This window comes from Trachurus trachurus (genome assembly GCF_905171665.1).
Source record: "Trachurus trachurus genome assembly, chromosome: 14".
NCBI classification, from domain to species: domain Eukaryota; kingdom Metazoa; phylum Chordata; class Actinopteri; order Carangiformes; family Carangidae; genus Trachurus; species Trachurus trachurus.
This window is the reverse complement of record NC_139903.1, coordinates 21,093,782-21,115,939: the sequence shown is the minus strand read 5'-3', so window position 1 is coordinate 21,115,939 and position 22,158 is coordinate 21,093,782. Positions and strand designations below refer to the sequence as shown.

Genomic DNA, 22,158 nt, shown 5'->3' with positions numbered 1-22,158 from the left:
CCTGGATGCGCTACAGCTTAGCTCAAAGCAGGCTGAACTGGCGACACACGTCGGCAGGGCAGCCACTGTTCTCTCCTCCCAGAAATCCTTATAATTAGTGTCTCCACTTTTGTTTTTGTTTTGTTGCGCTTATCTTGATAGTTGTGACCATCCACCTTTCCATGGTGTCGTAGAATTTAATGTTTGCTCTGGAAGTGTGCAGTGCCTTCGAACCTTTAAGTATACAGTGGTTTTGAGCTGTTTAAATGTGCAGTGCCTTTGAACCTTTAAGTATACAGTGTTTTGAGCTGTTTAAGTGTGCAGTGCCTTTGAACCTTTAAGTATACAGTGGTTTTGAGCTGTTTAAATGTGCAGTGCCTTTGAACCTTTAAGTATACAGTGTTTTGAGCTGTTTAAGTGTGCAGTGCCTTTGAACCTTTAAGTGTGCAGTGTCTTTGAAGTGTGCAGTGCCTTCGAACCTTTAAATACATAACAGTATTCACCTGGTTATGTGTGTGTCCAACTCTAGGTATGCCTTATCAAATACAAAAGTATTGGTTTTATTGTTGAGGGGATATTGTTAAAATAAACTTTATTTTTGTACAACTTCAAGAGCCTCTGCTTGTCCTTGCCCTAATAGGTATTAACCTGAGTGGGGAGTGGTTGCTGTAAATTAGTCACACTGCGTGTAGTCCAGGGTCTCTCCCCTTTAAAGAGAGTGGCGTTGTCATACACAAGTAATCCTAGTGCCGGTCACATTTGCCTACCGGGAACCTCCAGAAAAAATGCGCATCCAGTGTATCACCTACCCTTCACAGGCGAACCAAGACTGTCTATTAACCTGCAACATTAAATCCACACACAATAGCGTAACTAAGACGGACGAGCCCCCATTTGTCAGAACTGGCTCCGTTTTCTGACAAACAAACGCAACGAGGGAAAAGATGCCGGCAATAATATTTATTTCATAACCACGAACAAAGACAAAATACAAGCTGTATCAGTAGTGAAGGATATCAGTGGTGCGTGTGGGTGCATGGCTGGAGATATGGGTGTTGTATGTGCATTAAAACCAAGAGGACCACAGCGGGGGAGCCGCAAGACGCCAGGCCATGAATGGGAAGAGAGAGAGGGAGACGGCGTTCTCCACCCGGCTTTTACGGACATGGCCACGCCCACCCCTCGGGACGCACACCGGAGGCCCATGAGGAATCAACCTGCAGGGAACAGACAGGAGAGAGAGAGGGGCGCCACACACACACGCAAACATACACACAACCACTTGGGGTTGTCACACTGTATATTTGGGTGTTTGTGTTGCCTTCCGACCCCCAAAATGTGAGAATTAACAAAATAATCTGTAATGTGCAGGCTCCCTAAATTAAAATCCACATGGTTTTACAAGCTATTCCCTCAGTTGTCTTCCAGTGAAGTAACTAGGACTCGAATTTGCATAATACCACCCCTACATGGGACCGGTAGAAGGGGTGGGGCAGGGCAAGCAGTGGTTTGTTTGCATTTAAAGGGACAGGCACTAAAACCAGCCGTTCTGAAGTGCTGTTTCGAGAGTATGAAAAGAGAGCTGTGATGTTTGATTCTTGGGGTATTTTGACCAAAGCATGTCACAGATATAGAATAGAAAATACTTTATTAATCCCTAGGAGGGAAATTCAGATCGTCCAGCATCTTACATAATGATATGACATAAATTTTATAAAATTATATAAAACGTAAACGTGTAACCTTACAAATGGCATTGTGCATTTACGTATATGATCAGATATGTCTTTAACTTTCTTTGACACCTGGGAACTATTTTAATTTGTGGAAAGGGGGCGTAATGTGCAAGGTACTTTCCCCACACTGGTGAAGCAGGTTTGCTGGATCTTGCCTCTGGGCCCTGGTTTCTGGTAGGGGTGTAAGAAAATATCGATACGGCACAATATCGCGATATTTTGAACGGCGATACTGTATCGATACAAGGACGCCAAGTATCGATATTTTATTATATAAATTGAGATGAAAAAAAAAGGTGAATTTATTTTTTTGGGTACTAAAGTTGTAGTTGCTTGTTCAGCCCAGTAGATGGCGTTGTTGGAGATCAGGGGAAGAGATCAGGAAAGCCCCATCATTGTTTTAATCACAGGTTTATAAAGTGTAGAATGTGCCACAGTGCGACCGACACCGACTGATACTCGTCCGTAGCAAAGCAAACCCCAGTGCAGTGTGCTGGATGAGCTCGGCTTTCTACGCCGTGAAGGACCAGGAGAGACCGGGGCTGCACCTGGTGCAACCCCACTGAGGCGTCACCTCAGGCGGCTTGTCAGATCACCTAAACGGGGCAAGCCAGGCTGCGTCTGTGCCGAGCTACATGCTAATCCACACACGCTAACAGCGCCTGCACTCATGCCACCAAGCGTCCGCTCCCTCGTCAACAACACGGATTACTGCAGACTGTTCACAGCTTCTCAGCGCAGCGGAGGAGCCGCTGTGTTCACGTTGTCACGGAAACCAGGTAGAACCGGAGCACCGCGAGCGCTGCAGCCCAGCTGGAGGAGCTAATGCTACAGAGCTGACCATAGACTGTAGAGCCGACAGGCTCCGCTAGCCGCTAAGCTAACGGGAGCTGGTGTTGTTGTGGTGCGAGATGCCGCGGTAGGTTCCACTCACTGCTCAGCACACGGGGAAATCCACAGCTGTTTGTTGTGTTTGTGTGACGGACGAGTGTCTCTCACTGCCAGTCTGTGTGACTGCAGCCTTTATTGCCAGACAGGACGTGGAAGCGCAGGAGTGTAAATATACAGCAGGTTATGTCAGTCTCAGATAATGAGGTTATTTCATTTTCAATTTAACATTTTTATTTAAATGTAAAACTACATATTTAATTTTATTTTTATTTGTAGGAGTGCAGCAATCTACATGTTTGTATTGAATTAATTTAAACTAGTATGAAATACAAACAATTTATCAGATGCATATATTTGCCCATTTTGCATCAATACAAAAAAGATTGAAGTGAGGTAAACAGACTGAGAAGTTTGTCTTATTAGAAAACACAGATGTTAACAAAGTTTTAATTTGGTGATGAATTACTACTATCATTTAATGTAAATATAGGCCTACAACTCGGATTTTAAGATGCATAATACATTCTTAGTTTTTCAGCGAACTATGTAATATCGCAATATATCGCACAATTTGGATATCGCAATATATCGTATCGTGACCCAAGTATCGTGATACGTATCGTATCGTGAAGTCCTTGCCAATACACACCCCTAGTTTCTGGAGAGGCCTACCTGTCAGCACAGGGAGCATCGGGAGGGCCGGCGCTCTCATTACAGCTACAATGAAATAATTATGAATGGCGCGCCGAGACCTCATCACAGCAATATCTATTGTATTATTTATTCAGCCAGTCCCCTGGTTCAGGGGGAGAGAACACATATAAACTTCCAGCCTCGTTCCTCTCCTCCTCACTCGAGCTCCTGTTTGCTGCTCAAAGCAGAGGTGCCTGCTCTCTCACTTGCTCACTTTCTTTCATTCTCTCTTTTCTTTTTTTCATTCTTTTTCTTTGTTGTTGTTTTTTTTCTTCTGAGATGCCGTGCAGGGAGCATCCATCGGAGCCCTGAGGCCTTAACACAGCCAGCTGCGGACGCGCTACACTTGCCCTCATATTTATTTTTTTATTTGCCGTCTGTTGTTTTTACTTTTTTTTTGTGTGTTGTTCTTTTTTTTCACTCAACTTTACCAAAGGACTACAAACAAGAAATAACTGGGATTTGTGGGATGCATCCTCTGTTTTCAGACACAGACTTTTGCCAAGACCAGATGTGTACAGCATACAAAGGATGTAGCACTTTTTTTTCCACATGCTCTCTAATGCAGATTAACATCTCGCTCAGATCAGGGCAGAAGAAAGAAAAAAAGAGGAACTTCTCCTCTGGTGCTACAACACGACAGCCAGACAAGCTGCTGTTGGACTATGAAGAGAAACTTCAGTTTGCAGAGCACACAGGGTCATGGAGGACGACGCTGCAGCAACAGCATGGATGCTGCACAATAGGCCTCATTCAGAGGGAGCGTTGGATGTGAAGGTGGTGCAGGGGACAACAAAGACGGATATAAAGAGAGAGAGAGAGAGAGAGGGAGTGAGCAGTGGAGTAGCTGGGATGACAGCTGCATCATGGGGATCAGGGGGAGGCGTCGCCTGGGGCACAACAGGTGAGTGATGCTGCTGCTGCCCGGCTGACTGTCCGGCTGGTTGACTGGAAGCACTGAGCGATGGATAATTATTACTGATTGGCTGGCGTGGATGACGTGCTCTGTGAATAAAGCCTATACACTTCACAAATGACTAACTGGCACACGATTAAAAGCAGTGACAGGAAGGAGAGCAGGTAACACATGCCTGGCTTCATCAGGTCACATTAAACATCAAACACATACAAAATCCTGCTCTGGTTATCCTAAATGTTTATCAGTCACATTAATAAAATTCACCATCTAAAGGCTGAGAGTTTGAACCCTTTACATTCTACCAGGCCCAGGAGAAGGATCCCTGAACCTTATTCTTGTCACAAGAATCTGTAAATAAACTGAGAGGCAACTTCCCTCAGGTGTGATGTTCCCTCACTGTGAACTGCGACTGCTCCACTATCGGACTCTGATCCATTGGCTGCTCGGCTTGAAAGGCTCCGGCTGCACGCATGGCCCCCAGAGTGTCATGTTCAAACTGATCTCGTTTCATCTCACGCCGCGTGTCAGAAACGAGAAGTGCTACCAGTCTGACTGGTTTCAACGATGTCAATGGAAACTGTTTTTCTAGGCAAAATAACAAATAAACACATTTTTTTATCTAAATTCAGAATCTATCATCAAAGCAAACTTTAAAAAGTCCAACTACAATTTCTCAGCCAACAAACAGACAAATGATCTGCAGCACTGTTGCAGCACATTCAGGACATTGTAAAGTGGCAACTCCAAAACCAAAAACATAACTCCCCTCTTATGTCTTTACTTTTTAATGTCTGCCAGCTTGTTTAGAAGGACTGATTTCAGGATCTTGCTTCTGGATCGTTACTTTGCAAGTGCTTCATGTTCTGGACCCACACTGTGTCTGAGCTCCCCTGCTCTATTCAACCTGCAGAACTTCAACTCCAAGAATAAATAGTCTTTTACATTTTCTCAGGTAACTTATTTTCATTGGCGGTTTCTTTATGTATATGTGCTTTTGAGACTATTTTTTTGATTATCTGCACTGTTTGGTCATTATTTATATAACCCTTTTTTTAATTGCAAAATTTTAGTCTATTCTGCTTCACTTTTTGTTTTCTCATTGCAAATTATAAATAAGTGCATGTTAAATAAACATGTTTATGATTTGAAATAAAGTTTTGACTTTCTGTGTGATCCTGTGATATAAAATGTACATGTTGTAATTTTAGTTATTTTACAGCTAACCTGAACTGACCTGTGTAGTTCTGTCAATAATTCAGAATCAGTTCTTATTTCTTTTCAAATAGTAAAAGCTGAAATTTCTTTTACAGGACCGTTTTAGAAAAAAACAATGCTTAAAATGTGAAATTGACATTTTGGTCGACTGATTCCTGAAGCACTGCAGAAACATCACAGTTAATATTTTTGTTTTATTTATTTCACTCTGGTGGATGCTCTCTCTCTCTCTGTCAGTAAGAAAAGCAGCGCTGCTTGGTGAGCTCTGCTGGGACAGTTTGGGTGCTGCTTGGTGGGACACAACGAGCTCTCTCCATCAATAATGCAGAATGTTTCCGTGGTAACTGCCTGGCAACCACGGGTGCAGCGCTCGCATCCTGTTCGTACATGAGATAGAGGGAGAGAGAGAAGGGGAGTGAATGAGAGAGGGAAGGAAAAGAAATAAGTGAAGGCAGTAAGGGTGAATGAGGAGCGAGGAAAAGGGAGAGAGAGAGGGAGGCAAAAAAAAGGAAGACGAAGTGGAGGATGTTAAAAAAAAGTAGAGCGAATAGAGAGAGAGCGAGGAGAGACAGACTCCCATGGGTTCTCATCTTTCTGACATTTGTGTGTGTGTTTTTCCTGGACCACCTGTATAACAAACAGTGTGTATTGCAACGCCGCATAATCTGAATGAGCAACATAAAAACACAGAGCAGCAGCTGTAACTGAGCCCAACGCATTGACAGTGACAGTGAGTGTGTGGATACGCAACTGTTTTCCCAGGTATCTGAACTTTACATCACCTTTGCATCAGTTCGCTATCTGCAGGGATAATGGCAGTGTGTTGTCGGTTTCATTCTCTACACTGAGGTCTTAAAGCTGTTGCATTGTTGTTGATAGGAATGTGTGCCCATATAAAACAATAACAGCGAAAAGAGAAATAAAAGAGAAACCTCAGTGCAGAGGTAACAGAACAGTGCTTCAGTAAACAGTAAAAATTAAAAAACTTAAAAAACTAATTGAACCTGCTGATTGAGGGACTCTGTTAACGGCTGCAACACTTTTACTGTGAGATTATGATATATCTTTAACGAAGATCAACTATTCAACTTTCTCTGTGGCTTTACTGCACTGCTCAAGGGCCAAATCACTAACATGACCATGAGAAGATATTCCTACATGGAGTTGGGGAGATATTAGATTAGCTTAGCATAAAGACTGAAAACGGGAGAGAAAGGCCTCCTGCTTGGTTCTGACCAAGGCTCAAACTTTTTGGGGGGCGAGGGATGTTGGGCCGCCATTGCTATTTCTTCTGGAGATCTGTCATCAATGTGTGTTTTAGTATCTGTGCATGTGTTTGTTTATATCCGAAACTGTGTGTGTGTGTGTGGGTCCATCTAGCAGGTCAGCGGTCAGTCAGAGATTCCCTCCCTGTGTTTAAAACATTCATTGCTCCCCTTCTCCCCTCATTTGTACCAGTGAATTATTAAACGCTCACCTATTTTTCAATTATTCAAATGGTAGATTTCTGCCTCTTTTCTCCTTTTTTTGTTACACACAGCTTTACAATTTGTCACTTCTCTCATCCTACCTCACAGAAGAAGAAAACTAGGACATGAGTCAGCCAGTCAAATGATCACTGTTTTACTTTAATTGAACCCAGATCACCTTATAAGCCACACACTCTCCTAAATTGCCCCTGAGAAAGCCTGTGGGACTGGTAGGCTACTCCTCCTTCTCTATCTCTCCATCTCTCCGTCTCTCTGGTGGGACGGTGCAGTTGGACGGGGATTCCTTCCTCCTCTCTCTCCCTTTCTAAAACACGATTAATACTTGATGCTGCAATGATAGCTATCCTTTGCACAGTAGCATTTGGTGGATGCTTAAGACTATGGGGAGATGTCACTCCATGTGTGTCTGTGTAGCTGTCTGGGTGCATGTGTGTGTGTGTGTGTGTGTGTGCATGGAGGTGTTTTATACAACTTTGTCAGGGTGATTAAGGCCACATGTTATTGATTGGCAGACCGCTTGAAGTGCAACATCATCATAAATAATTCTCCTGCCTTCCAGAATAAACTATCACCTTTGTCGGCCTCCCTGACAGTCTCCCATTGAAGAGGGAATGCATTTTTTATGTTTTTACTTGACCTTAATTTAAGTTGTACAAGGGCGATTTCTTATTTACGAGGTTTGGAGGAAATCAACAGATGTGCAAACCATTTAGGGAACTCAATTTATATAAACTGTATGCACTCACTGGTAAATATCTCATCTGTGATCGCTTCTTTTGATTTTAGCAACCCCTGAAAAATATTTTAAATTTGCCAACTTACAGTTGAGATCTGCTCATGCACTGGCAGGATCCCCTGCAGCCCCCCCCTCCCAATGATAACACCAGTGTTATTCTGACTTTTCACTGGGAAATGTAATGTTTTATTTCTCAAAATGCACTGATCACACTGCACAGGGGGAAACCCCACAGCTGCTCCCCCTCAGACTGCAGAAGAACTGTCTGTTTGTTAGCTAGTGTTAGCATTTCTCAAAGCAGCAGTAGAGATACATAATACATACGACTGATAGCTGGTATTTTTGAAATGAAAATTGTTTATCCCAAATTAACAGACGCGATTTAACGCTCACAAACGCTAATCTGGAGCACAACAGTTTGTGTACCGTAATTAAAATCTACATGATCGTGCCGTGGCTGTTTGCATATGAGTCGTGATAGACACGTCTCTATTAAGGCACCTTCCCTCCCATTGCAGCCGCCACAAGACAATGACTTCCCCTGAGAGACTATAAATATTTAAAGTTAACGTTGTTTGCATTCATGATTTACCAGTTGTGGAAGTGGTGGGTACTGCAGAGGAGGAATTTGTCGGCAGCTTTGCAGGATTCCTCCAAAAATAGCTGTTGTTAATTTAAAGAAACACATTTTGTGTTGTAATAGTCACTGACATTGAAAGGTCTATGTTTTAGAGCCTTTCTCGGTCATAGGGGTTAATTTATAATATTAAAGATAGCTATTTAAAGAGGAAAAGGTAAAAATATGTATAATTGGTGGGGTGGGCGGTGGGTTAAAAGAAACCAGCGTTAAGTGTCTCTAAGCATTTTCTCTCCATGTGAAGACGGTCCCTCGGCCTTCTGGGACGCTCCGCTGCCGGTTTGAAGCTTCAGAGACGACCTCATTCATATTACATCGTCTTTACCATGAGCTCTGATCGCTCCTCATAGAGACATAAAGGAGCACAGAGAGAGGAAGTGAGGGAGAAGGGGTGGGGTGAGGAGAGCAGGGTGGAGAAACAGGGAGGAGAAGGGGAAAGGGAAGCAGAAACGAAAAGGATAGAGGAGACGATGGAGGGACGGATTGGGAAGACTGCAGGGAAAAGGATGAGAGGGAGAGAATGAATGAGGAGTAATGAGGAAAAGAAAGGGGGTGAAGGAGGAAGTGGGGACTAAAAAAAATAACACTGGGAATATAGGACATGCAGAAACAGAAGAGGAGAGGGAGATGCTTTTATGCTAAATGACACACCAGACTCTTGAGTCATCTTTCCCTAACCACCCCCCTCTTCACCCACACTCTCTCTCTCTCTCTCCCATCAACCTCCTGTCCCTGTGCATTAGGAGCTGCCTGGGGGCATGCGAGGCAGAGAGATACTGAGAGAGGGTAGAGTAGTGGTAGGTGGGTGGGTGGTGGAGTGGGGTCAGACTGTTAAGAGCTGTCATTTAAATAAAAGTATTTTTAGCCGATTCATTTATATAATTAAATTATAATTCTTTAGTTTAATTATCACAGGCAGTATAGATGCTAAAGTTTGGAGTTAGCAGCTGAGGCTAATTCCATTCAGCATGGCAGCAACGACCCAACATTCATCTGCAGGCAGGGATCCACTTTTCAAGTGCTGGTCTGAGGCCAGCACTTCAAATATTGATGTCACGAGTCCTAAAGCTATACAATCACCAAATTCTTCAAATTAAAATATTAGAAAAACATACAACTACTATCAACTTTGTGGCTTAACGATAACATCGGCTTACTTCGTTTTTTGTCCCAACTGACAAGATGAAGTGTGTGAGGATATTTATAATCACAACAGAGCTTCACCTCTCCAATGTAAACAAAATGTCAGTGTTGGGGGATTTGCTGGAATGACAGACACTGTTATTGTTCTTGGGAGGATTGTGACAAGTACAATAGTTTCATTCCCCTCATCAGTCATGTTTCCTGCATTAAACAATACACATTTCTATTCAGTTTTGATTGAATTTATAAAGCAATTAAATCCCACAGAAACAATAATGACAGTATGAATATAATAAAAAGTGCATGACTGGAGTTTCTCTCCAACTTTGCCACCAAATGAAGGACACATGCAGCTCAAAACTAACCTACACATACATAGTACAAGAGGATGTTAATGGAGAGCGGCTACCTTCTAAGTGAACTCAGTGTCAATGTCCTGATCAGTTAATGTCACATGTGAAGCGCCTTAGAGCAATTAAATAGGCATGGCGCATAAAACAGAAAAACGTTTTTTCCAGTGGCACCCTTACTTAACACAACAATTCATCAACTGCAAAATACAACTCAGGAAATGAAATGAAACGGAGAAACAACCATAGAGTCAGCCAAGTTTCAATATGAGTAATGTATGAACAGACTGAGGAAAAAAAAGTTTATTATCTATTATGTAATACGATGCAAACAGGACGATGCATTTACAGTTATTTTTGTTTCCATTTCGGTTGTAAGTATTTGTTACTATTCATGGACGTAAAGTAAACAGAGCTGAACTCACAAGAGAGAGAGACTAAGAGAGTGACAGAGAGATGGAGAGAGGAGGGAGGAAGGGGGAGCGGGGAGGGAGGAGGGAAGGATGATGGGTTCTTTAGTGGCTGTGTGATCTCGGCCACCAGTTCCACAGCTGGTGCACCAGCAGGCAGCCCAGCCTGGCCATATGCTGCCTGGGCTGCTCCCATTGCTCCCATTATCCTCGGTGCTGCAGCCCCACCCCACCCCCTAACCCCAAACCACCACCACCACTACTAAAACGCTGCCGTACCCCCACCTTCACCACTTTCAGGCCTCACCGCAACTACTGTTGCACAGAAAACAGAGTATGCTCTTTATATAGACCTTCATCAAGCTCGATTCATACAGTACAGTACCAAGTCTATGTTTTTAAATAAACAGTTTACACAGTCACAGCGTCTTCACCAAAAAACGACACACTGACAACGTCGTGCTGATAGCGACATCAGATCACAAAACCCTTGCCAGAAATGACAATCAACGTATTTGTTGTTTAGTCTGGAGGACTTGTTATGTTGTTTTCTGTGGGTGCACTCCTTTCACTGTTGTTTATATTCTGTTTCTTGAGTGATAAGATTCCTGCACATGTCTCATGCAAGTGTGAGGAGGACTCCTGTGCAATGTTATTTAACAATGTATTAATCTATTAATCACTTTTTTTTTCTTCTGGTTAATTATTAATTGGCCACTTAGCATTCAAAAACAATGACAAGTTACCACAGTGGGATATTTCTATTCTAGTGTCATCAGTGAAGAAAAAGTATTCATTTTAAAATTGACATGTAACTTCCTTTCATGAGAAGTGTCTAATATGCCAGTTTTATTCATACATTTTTATCTACTTCAACATTATGTACACATTTGATGGTGGTTATATACATTTTTTTTTACCTTATTGGTTATCAATGTATATGATATTCATCTGTTTTATGATCTTGTGCCATTGCTGAAATTATTTCAGATATGATGAACTCAATGGAAAACTCATATTAAATAGAGGTGATTGTGACTGTCAGGAAACAAAAAGATAAATATTATCGTCCATCATTCTTATATAATGTTTCCGGTCTGTCACTTACAGCAAAATTCACAATCTACTGGAGACAGTTCAGATGTAAGACAGGAGTGTCTGTACGTAATTGATTGAGTGCTAAAGCAAGGGGTAGAATGATGTTCACAGTAAAAGTATATGTATTGGGGGGGTTGTGTGTTTATTACTGTGTTTAATAAAACATTGAAGATAATTTGTGTTGCTTTTTGTGGACAAATTATTGCATGAAGCCAAACCATAAACATGTAAAATGAGCAGTGTGGTTATTATTGTTGCCATGACTTTACACCTAAGCAAACCTTTAGCATAGCATCATCACAATAAGGGTTGTCATTTGGCAGTTACTGAGAAAACACACTTTGGTGCTGGAAACACGGTGGTTGTTAACTTTGGAGGACTCGTTCTCTTTAACTGATCAGTCTGTAAATGTGACTGTGATCAGCGCAGGGACACCCATCAACAGTGTCTTTTTCACCTCCAACCTATTTTAGCCACATACGGTGTCCCTTCACCCTCCCTCTCAGCATTTACCCCCAGGCTTTTCTCAAGCCTCATAGACCCCTTAAACCCCCCACTCTCCCCCCTTTAGGACTCCACCCTAACCCTCTCCCTCCCTCCCTCCCTCCCTCCCCGTCTCTCTCATCCTGTGTGGGCCCCCGTCAGCGGTTCAGGATCGGCTACTGTTTCACAATTCCTGCTCTCACTGCTGTCACCTATCTACTTAGCTGACCCCCTACACACACACACACACACACAAACACCAAGCCACATAGCCATACCGCTGATGCTGCTGTTTCATCCTCCCCTTCCTTTGCCTTCAATTTTCTTTGTCTTTTTGTACATTTATTTATTTTCTGCAACTGTAATAAATTTGCCTGAAAAATGATGATACATATTGTTCAGATTTTTATTTATTTTTTATAAAGTGGAAGTTTAATGTTTAAAAAATGATGGAACAATACACATTAGGCTACACTGATAAATGCTGAAAATTTAGCATTACTAAAATTTGTTTTAGAATGAACAGCTGTTAAGAAGAATGACACTAAAGGTGAACAATGACCCTATTTTATATGGACAGTTCATAAATACTGTCACAATTTTATGATATGTATCTACGTAGTTTACATCTGTACATTATTTTTTATTGTAGAATTTAAACATGTTCTTTTTTTATATTAAACATTGAAAATTTAAAAGTTAATAAATGTACTGAAATATATCTTATTGAATTGGAAGTTTTATTCCACTGATAAACAATGAATTTGATCATTCACTTCATTCACATTCATTCACAAAAATGACTGAGCTGCTGTAAGAGGAGGCCTGTCACAATTTAATTTAAAACTTGAAATAACTACAAACCAAACCACGGTTTGTAAGAATTATAAATATACTCATACTGTCAAACTGAGTACATGCAATACATGCACACATGCTCCAACTAAGAAAACCTCTGCTCTCTGTTGTTTTTGGCTGATTTCCCGTCATATTCCCGTCAAGTGAATTGGAATGAGCTGCTGTGTTTCCTGTCTGACTTTTTTTTTTGATGACTGGTCTGAAAATTGTGTGAAAAAATAATAAACACTGGGACAATAAGTTGTCACGCTTCATATCTTCACTATAGAGGAGTGAAACTGGATTAGCGGACTGGCAGTTAGTCCTCATTACATATTGATACGGCAGAACATACTGTAAAGTGTGTATTAAGTATTAAGCACTTTAAATTTTTCCCACTCTCCAAATTTGTGAGCCAAATTTGTGAGTCTTTAATGTTTTATTTACTTGGAGCTGGTTGAGCTGCGGTATGATAATTTCTGCCTCTGCTGTGGGGAGTTGGGGTTTCTTGTGTCACACACTTAATGTGTGACAGAGCAGTGTTGCAGCACACATACACAAACACACACAGAGGAACATATGGACTGATATAGGCTACACCAACACCAGGGAAAATACATAAATATGGATTTAGACACACATAAATTCAATACGCATATATAATATTGTGGCTTGGGAGTTTTACTTTTGAATATACAACATAACAAAATATATCCTTCAAAAGCCGTCTATGATTAATGTAATGTTGTGGTGTCTTCTTCCCTTTACAAAGGGTTGCAAGTGTTAATATATAGCCTAGCTGATCATCTGTTTGTTTCTCTCACCTATTAAAAGGCAATCAGGTCTGCAGTTGTCAAGGGAAACCAAATCATCAGGGTCATGGGTGTTAATGAGCCACTAATAAATGGATTACTGCTAAACTGCTGGAGGGGAGACAAAGATTTTCTCAAAGACTGGCAGGTGAGCAGTTGTCACAGTGTCGCAGTGTTTCAACTTAGAGGCGAACTGGACCTTTGTTGTCATGGTTACAATAACAAAACACACGGTTTGGTTAGGGAGAGGGACAAACAAAATCTATTTGGTTCACAGACTCATAGTTTGAATCAGTAGCCTGAAATGAATCAGCTGCAGGTGCACGATAAACTGTCTCTGCTGACAGTTCTCACTCAGATGGAGTTTTTTAATTTTTTTTATGCCAAATGCAGTGAGGCCCTTGAGAGTTTGTGGACGTTGTCATCATTTTTGCAAGTTACTTGCATAAAGCAGCATATTTTTCCACTACTAGACACTTATTTTATATCACTTTAAGGTTAAATTGGAACAGATAATAAAATGTGATTCATTTGCACTAAATTGTGAGTAACGATGGGCACTCATGCGATTACTCATATTTAAATAATTCAAATGATTGACATAGATCCTCATTGTCATGCACAGTAAAAAAAACAAAACACCCGAACAAATTCCTAAAGTGGACTTTGTTGCTACATGACGTCACCAGCCCTCCCCTTTTTATTCCATCATAATTACTACAGCTACAGTGTGTGGCTTCCTGATGCTCTTTTTTTCTTGTTTGTGGGTCAGGCCTCCCTCCTCATCCTCCTCCTCCTCCTCCTCCTCCTCCCACTGCTGCTGCTGCTGCATGCTGGCCCGAAACAGGACACAGCAGCGGTCAGTGTTTGTTTGGTTAAAACAGCACAACAACGAGGTCGGATTTCACAGAGAGGAAGAGAAGGGAGAAGGCAAAGATGACACCTCTTCTCAGCATCCCTCAGAAGCCCCGATACAACGCACACACACACACACACGCACACACACCTTTGTTTACTAAACTTTCCGCCTTTGAAATATTTATTAGTTTTGGGAGGCTCAGTGTGTGTATGTGTGTATGTGTGTATGTGTGTGTAGGTGGGAGGTTACCCAAGAGACAGCCAACTATCAGAGGAACAGGTGATAAGTGTGGTGGTGGTGGGAAAGGGGGAGAGAGAGAGAGAGAGAGAAGGAGAGACTTATGTTAGCCTGTAAATGAGCATCAGCTCTGTCGGTGTAGCTTGTGTTTGGGGGAATTTGCTCTTGATACTGTTTGTTCTCATTTGTTTTAGTGCTTGTTATATTACATATAATTTATCTTCCTCTAATCTTGCACCTACTTACTGCCACAGTTTTTTGCAAAGGTACTGTAACTGTAAATCTGACATATTTGTGAAAGGCTTTTATTTTGTGAACCACTTCATCTACCCATCACGCTTCACGCAACACCTGACTTTCACCTTTGCTCTGAGGTCACCTAACAATAAACCATAGCTAAAGGTCATAATCAGCTGCTCACAGGAGACCAGTCTTCCATAAACACTAACTGACTAATAGACAGTGGATTGTGAAAAATGTGGATATACTTATGAGTACATAAACTATTTAACTTGATTAGCCCGAGGAAGATGATGTTAGAGGCAGGTCAAAGGTCGAACCTGTCCAGAAAGTCATCATCATCTTTGTGTATTGTCACTCTCTTTTCTCCTGCAAATTGAAGATTTTCTCTCTTGATTTCTCAAGGCTTTTCTGTGGCCTGAAAATGGCTCTCGCACAATTTAAGCACGCACACACACACACACACACACACACACACACACACACACACACACACACACACACACACACACACACACACACACACACACACACACACACACACACACACACACACACACACACAGTCACAATCTCTTGCACATTCTCTAATCACATTTTGTTTCATTGTTTTAATTTGCCAGCCCTTCCATTTCCCTCCTCTCTCCTGATTCTCATTGGACAATGAAATCGGGAGTAAAGTGGGACTGATCCTCATAAATCATTAAGCAAGGTTTGTTTTGCCTTGCGAATGTAATTAATACATAATTAATATTTAAAGATCGACTCATTTATCAAATTTAATTTCTCCACCACAACAGATACAGTGGAACTAGGAAAACAAACAAACGGAGGAGGTGGCTTTTTGGGGGGAAGGGAGGGGAGGGAGGGTGGTGGAGAATGAGAAATAAACAAAGGAGGGAGGCAAAGAGAAATTACCACTAATGAGGCAGAAATGAGGCGGCATCTTAATTAGCTGACAGGTAGCTGCTTAGTCCCAGAGGCATGATGGAGTTAACTCAGCATATTTTCCCAGTGAGTCACATCAGCCTTATTGCTTTTATGTCTAATTTAAAGTATAATATTTTGTGTATAAACATAGTTTCTCTTTTCCTACATCGTCACTTTATGGCAAACTAATTATTAGACCATTTATCTTCCAAAACAGGTCGACAATCAATCAATCAATCTATAATTTAACACAGAATCAAACAGTTCTGTAACAATATCCAGAAAAAACTATGTCAAAATTGTAAATAAGCAAAATCAATATTGGTATTATTCAAGAAGCCACTATGATATTGATTTATAAAAAATAAAAAAAAGGTCCACAGTTGCTTAAACTTACAGCTGACACAGTTGTCTGTTGCTGTTGTTATCACACCACTTTTAATTTGGCCCTGTATCAAATTAATATCATGTTCAACCCTCCTAAATCTGCTCCATCTGCTTTGAATGTCTTCTCCTCCCTCCCTCCCTCTCGCTCTCCCTCCCTTCCTCCTTGTCCTCGCTCGTCCTTCGCCTCTCGAGACTCTCATGACAGCGAGACGCTTTGCGCTGTTAAGTAGGACCACTTTACTCTGTCAATACATTCAATAGATGGCTATTGACCTGAGCTGTGAGGAGGATGGGGTGGGAGGCTTCTGGTGACCGAGAAACAAGGAGGATGGACAGAAAGGAGAAGGAGGAATCAAAAAGGGAAGAAAGGTAACGAGGTACTATTATTCATTAATTTCCATTGTTTTGTAGGGTACTATTTGTGGACAGCTTCAGCACTACATGTGAAACTTGCAACATGAGCCAATGTGTAAAATTGTATTTCTAATACATCAGATTACTTCACTGAAATTGTAAAAATTCAAATCCCTTTGCAGTTAAATGGAGCTGTGTTATATTTAGGAAACATACTGTTTGACACCTCTCCTGTTAAAACAAAAGTTAAAGTTGGATTTGTTCATTTACTTGTACTATATTCCATTATGTTCAGATATTGTAGGGATCACTGCATAGAGAGCATTCACATGACACTGAACAAATACTACAGAACTAACTAGAGGAAAAAAACACATCTGCCTTGATTCATGTCTGACTGACGACGGCTGCACGCTATGCATTTGTTTCAAATGCTTTACGTGGATGCACATGTCTACATGTTTGCATGAATCAATGTTGGAACAGAAAGCGTCTCTCTCTCTCTTTCTCTCTCTCTCTCTCACACACACACACACACACACACATAAACAAAACTGTACACATGCACACACACGTACGCACTTCCTGGGCATGGTGCTCTGATGAAAGCGATTCCTGGCTAATGGGTTAATTTCATTCCACTGCTCTCTGCCATGTTGAGGACAATTAGGCCAGAATGGAGCTGTGAATATTTAATGATATCCACTGCAAGGTAAAGAGAGAGAGAGGGAGAGAGGGAGGGAGGGAGGGAGGGAGGGAGGGAGAGAGAGAGGGAAAATCAAGGAATGAGAGATGGAAACCTGGGTTGATGGAGTGATAAGAGTGATAAGTCTAAAACAGACAGTGAAAAGTAGACTAGAGAGATTGGGAGAATACTTTAAATTCATATCATGATTAGGGAGGTGATTGTGTAAGTTAGGGTTTGGAATACAAACACTTTCTGAAGACAGATTTGGCTTCTATAAAAATGCAGACTGCTGTTGGACGACAGTTCGGGACACATCGTTAAAGGTAATTTGCCCCAAGCTATGCAACAGAAATATAGTTGTATATTTTGGGCAACTGGTCTGTGTATCAGTAATCTTAAGGTACACTTCCAGTGTCAGTGTCTCAGTTGTACATGATGACCGAGAGCTAATGCTACCTACCCAGCCATGAACATGCTAGCATAAGTGACAGATCACATAGCTTCCATTTTCTTTGGGCTGTTTCAGGATTTAACGTGACTTTATTGAAGAAGGTCTTTGACAAAGGGAGAAAACACCCTCCAAGCTCCCGCAGTTAGCTTCTTAAAATCTATCAGGCACATAAGAATGACTCTTTCAAATTAACCAGCCTTATAGATCAGATACAAAACAGCAAAGCAGTGGTGACACCTTACCTTTGAAGAGGTCTCAAAGTCCTATCTTGTCTGTCCGACTCCTGTCCTTGATTGTCCATATTTCTTTCGTCTGTAAGAGTCCACAAATGGAGAAGTAAAATGATTTTCATAAAAGTATTCCAAGTTATGAATATGGTCACGAAAAGTCTATAACAGACTGCCAAAGGTCACTGTCTCTCTCTTACTCGATCACTTATTTTTTTTGCTCTGACTCTTTTTAAAGAACTTTTACCCTGAAGTAAAAGTTTGTGCTGAGGACTGCTCCACCTGGGTATTCATGCTTTTACTTTGAAGTATTTGTTGACTTCTACCGCCAGAGTTGACCAGAGCAGAGAAAAAATGTAATCAAGTTACACAACTTTTCAAGAACTTGGAATGGAGCTCAACTTTGATTTAGACAGAAAGGAGAGAATGAAGAAATTGAGAGTTGTTAGCTTTTTGCTCCGCAGGGGCATCCTTGCTATTATTTACGAAATGTACCTTCTGTCACCTGTTGACCCGATCGAATCAGACTCACAATTACAGTGAATTTGAAATGGCTGACTGGCAGACAGGTCTCTGATCTGCTGGACCATTCAGTTTGTGCCCTGGGGTGACAGGGATGATGGCAACACTGTGGCATGCCAGTCAAAGTCAGCCCCAGTGTCTAAAGCTTGCAGAGAAAGACAGAAAACAGGGTAAAACCCTGAACGCCACACAAGGCCTTTAATTGGTTAATTGATCCCCATCTGCCAATCAACGTTCTGAATTATTTATTGAAAAGATGACAGAGGACAGGGGGAGATCTGTGGAGAGGAGTCTCATTGATTAGAGGAGGGAAAGAGGTTGGATGTTGATGGGTCGTTATGGTGATGAGGGTTGTTATGGCGTTAATGGAAGGCTCATCATTGAACATAAGAGGGTATTGATTGTTTGTGTGACAGTTTTACTGCCTCTTACTGTGTGCTTGTAAATAATTATATTACATCTCATTTTCTAAAAATGTGTGTTTGTACAGACAGCTATTTATTTTCCGTTCCATCCCTATGATTATTCACTCTACTTCCTTTATTTGGTGTGATTATGATGTCAATTCAATTTTCTGCTTTTATTGTGGGTTAGGGCTTAACATGTAGGTACCCTTTTTTTTTTGGGGGGGGGGGGGGGGGGGCTTTTTATGCCTTTATTAGATTAGATTAGATAGATAGATAGTTCAGTTGAGAGAGACAGGAAATGGAGAGGCAGAGAGAGGGGGAATGACATGCAGGAAGGGGCCGTCCGATGTGGGATTCCAACCGGGGCCGCCTGCAGTGAGGACTATGGCCTCTACATACATGGGGTGCCTGCTCAACCTACTGCGCCACTCGCGCCCCACATTTTGAAAAGTTAAGAAGAAATTTTGTTCCTAAATGAGAAACTGTCATTGTCAATTGTTCAGGATTTGTTCGTAATCAGTTCAGGAAACGCAGGTTTGACAGTTTAAAAAAATAAAACGTGTTCCTGCTTGAAAATGGAGAGGAAAGAAAGGAAGCAATAAGCTTTCATTTACAAGACTCTATGTTTACTGGGCCTACTTCAGCAAAACACTCATCCTGCCTCCTCCGAGCCCGACGTTCAGTCCAACAGACTTGAGTCCACCAAAGAAAATGTACACCTTTTCTTTATTTTTCAAGTAGACAAGTTATATTTCAGTAGGATATCAACCATGATTTATGGCAGAAAAGTATTAGTGGTAAGTCTTTAGACACAATGTACACAATCATTCCTATTATTCTAAATAAAGAATTTTAGTCTAACAGCCCAGGTTCAGTAACTTCTCCAGACAGGAAACAGTGTGTTGGAAACAAGAACCTGTGCCACATACAGCAGCCTTTCTGGTTAAGCTTTACCTGGAGCCATGGGAGAGCATATGGCACATGGGCCAAAGGATCAGCTATGCAAAGCACTGAATACTATCTTGTTACTCTGTGGTGACATACAACTAGTTGTTGTCACTGACAGCTGCTGCGCATGAATGGCACATTTGTGCCAGGCTTGATTCTGAAGCCAGAACAACGTGTATGTCTTGAATTAAAGATCGCAGGATTTGGCTATAGAGCAAGTAAGAATTAATCAACAAGCAACTACTGTACCAGGAAGTGCGGTCCTGAAAAACCACAACAATCAGGCTCCTAACAGTAATGTACACGAAACACTATGGATCAATGAACAAAGGAAATCTCCTGGTTTTAAAGTTGCTTTGTAATGTGGTGCAATAAAGTGACGGGATGCAGTTTGACTGAAGATCCTTATGAGTCTCCATTTACTACACATTTCCATACAAATATGACTCATAATTGATCCTCCTTTTCATACAAATGCATCTACAATATAACGTCTCATGATAACTTCCTTCTCAAGCAGACCTCTTTCTCTTCTTCTCCAGCCCAGTTTCTCAAACCTTCAGGTCACCATCAGTTTTCCAATCACAGGCTCTAAGCAGTTTTCTTCTATTCCCACATGCACCCGGATAAAATTAAGTGCAAGAGCATAATGCACCACATCGTTATCTGTCATGTCAAAACATAGCAAATTGCAATCCCATCTTGGAAGCTATAGAGCTAAGACCCTGACTTGACGTCAAGTACATAACATCCGCACTTGGTGCTTTTCAGGTCCTGTCAGTCACCAGCCAGCAAATGAGTTTAGGTGCCTGCTTCTCTGAGCTTTAAGCTACGACCATCATTTATCAAAGCTGTAAGCAGGTTCAACAAGTTTAATTCCTGTGAAAACATTTTAATATGTTTGATAATGCTATAAATTAGAGTACTGGGCTGTTGTTAGAACTAAACTTTTTTCATCTGAGCAATAGATGCCTTTTTCATCTAGAGTAAAAATATGAATATTGTCAGTAATCAGCAGCATTGTTGGTGGATGGAGGTTAGATGATGATTTTTCCAGGTTTTAAAATCAGCACACCTAGCTGGCAAATGGTTGTAGCAATTCAGTGATGGATGTTAGTGGTGTCTCTTGAGTCTTATCACCAAAAAAGCATTTTTCAAATATTTCAATTGATATACTTTCATATTATTCTCAGTCATAAGTCATTTTTAAAGCTGTTGTTTGTAAGGCAGTACTGTAGTTTTGGAAAGCACCACACTAAACCCTGTCACTGGTTGAAGTGTTAATATTAATGCTCATTTTGGAAGCTGTGGCACTCTACACGTTGAGTTGATGTCTAACTGTCTGTATGGTTCTTTCCCACAGGCACATCTGGATGACTGGGGCAACAAACCTTCACCTGATAGGCTGAGGACTCAATGCTGAGGATTCTTTGTGACTTCAAATAAATGTAAACGTTTTGGTATATGTCCAAACACTTTTTGTGGTAATTAAGAAATATTAGCATGCAAACATTATTAAATAAATATGATCAACATTATCCCATTAAACATGCCTGAGTACCTCTGTTCCGTCTCCAAATTATGTTTTTTTTTTGGGGTTTTTTTTTTTTTTTCAAATTCATACTCCCTGGTGTGTTTGGCTGAAATGAAGTGCACAGACATAATGCACCATATTGATATCTGGACATGTCAGAACACAACAAATTACCATCCTGCCGTCTTGGTGAGAGACTCCCTAAGATTTGATCCATAGATCATCTGCACTCGGCACTCATCAAGCTGTCTCACTCACAGGAGCATTAATGTGTTTTGTTGATATCAGCATTTTAGAGGCCATTAAGACAAGCAGAGAGCCCTGAGAGAAGAATTGTATGACAAGAGAGCGCAAGAACTTAGAGACCTACCTGATGGTGAGTCATTCATGTTTTGATGGACAGTGGTTTGCATTAGGGGCTGGAGTTCACACATACACACGAGGTTGTAGGAACACAAGTTGTTGAGGGAACTGCTTCTGCAGCCTGGAAATAAAGAAAATAACAAAATCCTTGATATAGATGCAGCAGAAATCTGCCCTTGTGCAACAAATTAAATCTTCACCATAAATTATTAAACTCCTTTTATATTAAGTCCAGAGACAGTCAGTGACTTTCCAAAAGAGGTGGCTACAAAAGGTTAATTCAAGATCAACTAGGTTTAAAGTTCTCAAATTGCACACCCTGGGGTTACACTTAAAGTGCTGATCCATAAGAAGACACATTTGTGGGTTTAAGAAACAAAAACCACCTCAGTGTAGTTTTATCTCCTCTCTCATGCTTATAGGTTTGTGTTAGCCAATCAGAGGAGAGGAGGCTCTGAGTCTTCTGAGAGGCTGTCTGTTGGCTGAGTGATCGAATAAAAATATAGGTAAACACTTAGAAAAACCAAATCCTTTAAAGGGCAAATCCAGGCAAATTCAACCTGGTGCTAATAGTTTCCTAAT

General features: G+C 41.2%; 1 long non-coding RNA gene across 1 annotated transcript in view; it reads right to left on the bottom strand.

Annotated features, from left to right (window-relative positions):
• The window catches only part of LOC310997197, a 36,726-nt gene extending 15,027 nt beyond the window's left edge, over window positions 1-21,699 (bottom strand). Inside the window, exons 1-2 of the long non-coding RNA XR_014595932.1 lie at window positions 21,584-21,699; window positions 17,818-17,887 (exon numbers count right to left, since the gene is read on the bottom strand). This is a non-coding gene — a long non-coding RNA (uncharacterized lncRNA). The remainder of the gene's footprint in view (window positions 1-17,817; window positions 17,888-21,583) is intronic.
• Window positions 21,700-22,158: the final 459 nt, after the last annotated feature.